Genomic DNA, 6,039 nt, shown 5'->3' on the forward strand with positions numbered 1-6,039 from the left:
ATAAAACGCTCTCTAAGCCAACAACTTTGCCAACTGACATTTAGCTGATTGACAGTTAACAAGCTACAAAAAGGATAATAACTTAGTTCACATAGTTCAATTAAAACATGTATTTGTGCCATTGACTCATAACTGCTTCTTTTGTGGAGTAGTTTTTACTCTTACAGAGAAGGTCAAATAAAAGTGAGTGGTGCAATCAAGCTAAGAAGCTATGGTAGCTTCTTCCATTTTGGACTAGATAGATAGATAGATAGATAGATAGATAGATAGATAGATAGATAGATAGATAGATAGATAGATAGATAGATAGATAGATAGATAGATAGATAGATAGATAGATAGATAGATAGATAGATAGATAGATAGATACTTTATTGATCCCCTAAGGGGAAATTCAAGGGGCTCATTGTCACTTAGTCAACTATTTTCTTGATTAATCTATTAGTTGTTTGGTCTATTAAATTAATCGATTATGAAAATAGTTGGCGATAAATGTAATAGTTGACAACTAATTGATTAATCTTTGCAGCTCTATTTTGGACAGCTTTCGGTTTCCACAAAGGTCTGCAGCACTGTCAAGATGGCTTGCTATTGGTCAATGGTGCAAAATTGAAATGACTGAATTTTGCCTTAAGAAACTTAAATGACCCTTCTCGCAAACAGAACTCGGCTAAAACGAACACATAGACTGAAGTGAAGCAAAATGGCAGTTCAATCTGATTATCAGGCTTGCGATCAGAAGCTTAAATGCTTTAGCTTTAGGATTGATGGCTCCTGTCCAAAGTCTTGATGGCCTAGTGCTACTCAAGGAAATCTAAATGTAGTCTTTAAATGGTAAATGGGAGAGCTTTTCAGTTTCATGGATGGTTGGAAAAGCAAACAGGAATCATATGAATGGATGTATCCATTATTCCTTTCAGTTTATCAGTGAATGAGATTGATCTTGAGAATAATTGTTTTCCAAAGTGCTTCCCGAAGCCTCTGCTGCAAATTAACAACTTTTTGAAGTTCTTGTAGTTTTTTCCGCTCTGCTTTTTTTATTCCATTATGCTTGTTTAGCAAACATCTGCACTCTGCAAGATGTTCAGAGAGCATGCAGAATGGAGCTTAATGTTTAAGTGGTTACATAAAAAGAAAGTGTGTGTGCATGTTGTTGTTTTTTTTTGTGCATGCCTGTATGTGTGTATGTGAAATGCAGAGAGCATGTTGTCTTCAGATAGTAAAGCTATATAAAGTAAAAGCACTTCTAGGGCAACTTTTTTAACAACATGCACCAATGTTTCATTTATGAACTGTGGGAGAAAGACTGAGTGAGTAAGAGAGAGGGAAAAAGCCAACAAATGGAATGGGAGGAGGATTGGACAAGAAGAAGGCCAGGCGATGGCTGGAGTTGTCTTGCTAGGAGCTATGAGTGTGTTAAGTTGGAACATTAATGAGCATAATGAGGAAGACTAAGAGGGAAGAAGCTCCATTAGCAAGCGAATTAGGACATTATTAGTGACAAATTAATGCCAATTGGACAAGCCTACTGACAAGAGCACAAATCCAGTTAATTCAGCTTTAGATGTAACTGTGATATAGGTCTGCAACTGATGATTATTCATTAATCTGACAATCATTTTCTCGTTTAATTAATTGATCGTTTATTTGTAAAATGTGTACATTATGATGTCTCAGAGCCCAAGGTTTCATCTTTGAATTGCTGACCGTTAGTCCGAAACCCAAAGATATTCAGTGTGCGATGACATGTGACCAAGAAAAGATGCAAATCCTCACATTTGAGAATTGTAAATGGACATTAAATGTGGCAGAATACACACACCAACATTTTAAGCACCCATACAGTATGGGTGCCATACGAGTTGATGATGTGTCTCTGCTTGTAGTTTTTCTTCACCTATTAACATCATAATGCTATGATTCACCAAGTATTATTGATTGATATTGCCTGTTTGACACAGATTGCAGCTGACATTTTTATTATTGCACAGTGTGACATGCAATTAACCTCTAAACTGTTATCTCTCAGTGTTTATGGGGTTTAAGTCACTTACACTATGTACGTCATGTGTTTGTTTTATGGTATCTTTAAACCACAAGCAGATCAAAACACCCTGTATTCATTTTTACTCCTTTTTTCTCCTTTTCTTTTTGGTCCTTTAAACCAGAACCAGTGTTTTAAATTCAGCTTGCTGCTAAGTTTGAAGATGATACAGTCCTTAAATATGCACAGAGTTACTTCAGGCTAATTGTGAAGTTTTATAGAAAGTTTTTCTGAGATTTGCGTGTTCAGTAGTGTGAAATCACAGCAAGTTGAAAGTTGCATCTCATGTCAAGTCCCTAGAGCTGAAAAACCTTGGATTGGAATAGATTTTCTTAAAGCACTTAATCCATTATATCAGTGTATAAATGAACAACTGGGAATGAACACTTGCAGACTCAGCTGACATGGTGAAATGAATAAAGGAAGAAAAGAAGTGACTCAAACTCTGATGTACATTTATTATGTATATTTCACTGTTCCACCCACCACTTAACCTACATGTCTGAGAGGGGTCCTCACCTGTACCAGCTTGCAGGTCACTCAGCAGCTGAGCTTGTAAAAATATGTGGGGAAAGTTCTAGCTTAAATTACCCTAGTTGTTCTGTAGAGTGTAAAGTGGTGAGAATTGGGGGGCAGGTTTTACGCTACTGGCTTTAGTGAGCATTGGCTAAAGCATCTTGGGAGAGCTCTTTGCTTTTTGTGCAAATTCAATCAGTCTTGAGGGGTTTTAACAAGACATTAAGAGTGTGTGTGTGTGTGTGTGTGTGTGTGTGTGTGTGGGGGGATGTATTCAAGTATTGTATACTGTGTATAGTGTGTATTCAATTTGTCTCAGACGGAAAACAGAATTGTTAAAAATGGCCATCACAATCCCCCAGATGTCAAGGTAATGTCTTCAAATGTTTTGTTTTTGTCTGACCAACATTTTAAACCCCATATATATTCAATATTTAGCCTAACGTTTCCTAACATTACCTAGCATGAACCACCATGAGCTATACCAGACCAAGGAGGGCTCTAGCTGGAAACCACCTGAGTTCAATACATTAAGCAACAGTTGCTTTAAGGCATGGCCAAGATCAATATCCACATATCTCCATTTAAAATCAAAACAACATTGCAATAAACATAAGCGGATCACTTAGATTAGGACTGTCTATGGCAACAGTAACTGTTTGCTTTGCACTGCGTTAGGATACACAGTGCACCGAACTGATAGCAGCCAAAATCTCTCTAGTATTGCTGAAACAATGTGGAATCACAATTCACAGTTTATAACTTGCTGCTAACGCTTCTTCTAAACGGACCAAAGTTGCCACAACAACCTGTAGCATCTGTTGCTGCATGTTACAGTAACTGGACATTAATTCGGGAGCATGAATTATTAATTTGTGACCACAAGACTACAGTTATCATTGGACATAAGGACCTATTTCTACTGGCTCTTGAGTTCCAGAATTCTCTATGAAAGCCACAACAATGATATTTACTGATGAAATGTAATGAATGTCAGAGAAAAGGGGATATATAATCTTTACTTTTACTTTAATCTACTACTAATGATGGACTATCACATATTAGGCTAATGTGTATGTGGTACTATAGCTATTGCCTTTGCTGAACCCTGTGATGAATTACCTCACTGGACAGCAGCAGTCTGAATCCGAGCTGCAGTATAGGAGGAATGAAACCTTTGTTGAGATGCACCCAGGGCTCCGTGTTTGGAGCTGTGCGTTCTTGCTGACTGGAGCACGTGGTGGCTGTGCAGGGGAGGGCTGTGCCAGCTGGCTCCACTGCTCTCTGTGATAGGAAGGTCTGACATATGATGCAGCAAAAAACAACCTGAATAACTCCAGTAAACACCATCCTTGCTACTAAATAAGGACGGGCATTTATTTGTGATGCAACGAAATATATTCGGGTGGAAAGTTGCAATGATGAGTGAAACCAACATCAGGATTCTAAGTTAGTCAAAACCATTGAACAAAAGAAAATCTACTGCTCCGTGGATTACTTACAAACAGAGACACCACTGGCACAGGCAGTCTCTCTATAAACTAGCAACCTGTCAAAATATATCTAGAATCTATGAAATCCCCCCCCCCCGATGCTGCCATAATGTATCTCATATTACTACATTTTTAAAAAGCATTTAAAAAATAGCAATTTTCCATAAATTGTGCCCCACCTTTTCACTGAAAACTGGTTCTTGTCAGAACATTTTTGTCAAGGAAAGAGAAATTGATTTGAATTTGTTTTAGGAAGTTCAGCTTTTGAGCAGTAGTGTGGATGACGGGGAGAAATTGTTCCCTAGAGGTAAAGAGAGAGACATGAATTGATCAGTTGGAAAGGTACTTTTTGAAGTCAATACAGTGGCCTTTTCAGCAAAGGCAACCCTAAGAACAACACCCTGCCGCTTCTTTTGAAGGCATATATATTTGGATTCCTGGTATGTTGACAGGAAACGCGTCAAATAGGGGCAGAACAGGGGAAAAGGCCTAATGTCAAGACAGCGAGTTTGTGCAACATCAGTTGGACAAAAACTCTGCTGCATAGTTCATCGAGGAGACAACTTTCATGATGTGAATGCCGCTGTTACATTTCTAGCGACAGTATTTTGTGTTCTGTTTGTACGTTCCTGCACAGAGATTGTGGTAGTCAGTAACCTTGTGAACTTTTAGAAAAATATTGAGGGAGAAAAAGAGAAGCCAGGAAGAAGCCCAGCTAAAGGATAGAGGATGCGGTTTTCAATGCTACTTCTAGGGTTTCTCTTTAAACATGCAGCTGTAAAATTAGTGTCAATTATGTGATTTACTGCTCTCATTCAGAGCAATTTGAGAGTGCACACCGAAATCCCGACGTTCTGCTTTTAGCAAGTTAGGGAGGTGATGCTGATAGTGAGCAGCTTTGAGGCAAAGGACCTTGACAATGTCAAAAATATCCATCCCATATGCCGTATTTAATTTACAAGTGGGCCCTAAAGTGTATTTTCTGCCACTAGGAATGGCAATATCACTCAACTATTTACTGGCAGAACCATTTGCCCTTTTCTGTCTCATTCTGACTTAAAAAAGACTTGTTTCTCGCTGGAGGAAGACCAAAAGTGAAGAGTGAAATATTAATGACATCAAGGTGAACTTTAAGAGTCAGTTTCCTCTTAGCACTTCCTGCTGTGTCTCCAGCTCTGAGATGGAGTGATGTTTCCATACACGTTGTTGCTTTCCGAAAAGCCTCTTACTCCACACACACACACACACACACACACACACACACACACACACACACACACACACACACACACACACGCACGCACGCACACACACACACACACACACACACACACCCTCTCATTTTCTCTCTCTCTCTCTCTCTCTCTCTCTCTCTCATCCACACAAATACTCCTACTCTCTCTCACACATACACATACTCACAGCTGGATTTGTTTTCTCTGTGATGAGAGGGATTATGGGATAAAGGAGGCGAGGCCACAGCAGTTTAGTTCAGTTTGGACCAAAGCTGCTCTCAGCAGCAGCAGCAGCAGCACAATGACAAACACCGATAAATGTCTGGCTACACACTGGAGATCTGCACAGCCGTTAACGCAACGGCCTCTGTATATTTTGAGCACAAGAGCCTCTGATTGTGATTCTGAAGTGGCGGTGGATCTGTTTTTCTTTCGGATGACTGAAGATCAGCAGAAACACAAGTGGCAACAGAATCAAGATGAGTTCAACTCAAAAGCCCTAGAGTGTTGAAGTGGATCTATTGCCTATTTTTGTTATGTTTTTTTTTTTTTTTTTTTTGCTGTTGGTTTTAAGAAAGGAAGATATGTGTATTTCTTGAGACAACTGATGTATCATTTAGTAAGCTTTTTTCCTTCTACATGACAACTGACCAGCAGGATGACTGAAGGGGTCTGATAGTGTTTTACACTTTTCATCTAAGGCCAATTTTCTTTTTCACACACTGCAAGCTGTGACATGACTGACTGATGT

This window comes from Perca flavescens, chromosome 24 (assembly GCF_004354835.1).
Source record: "Perca flavescens isolate YP-PL-M2 chromosome 24, PFLA_1.0, whole genome shotgun sequence".
Classification (NCBI taxonomy): Eukaryota; Metazoa; Chordata; class Actinopteri; order Perciformes; family Percidae; genus Perca; species Perca flavescens.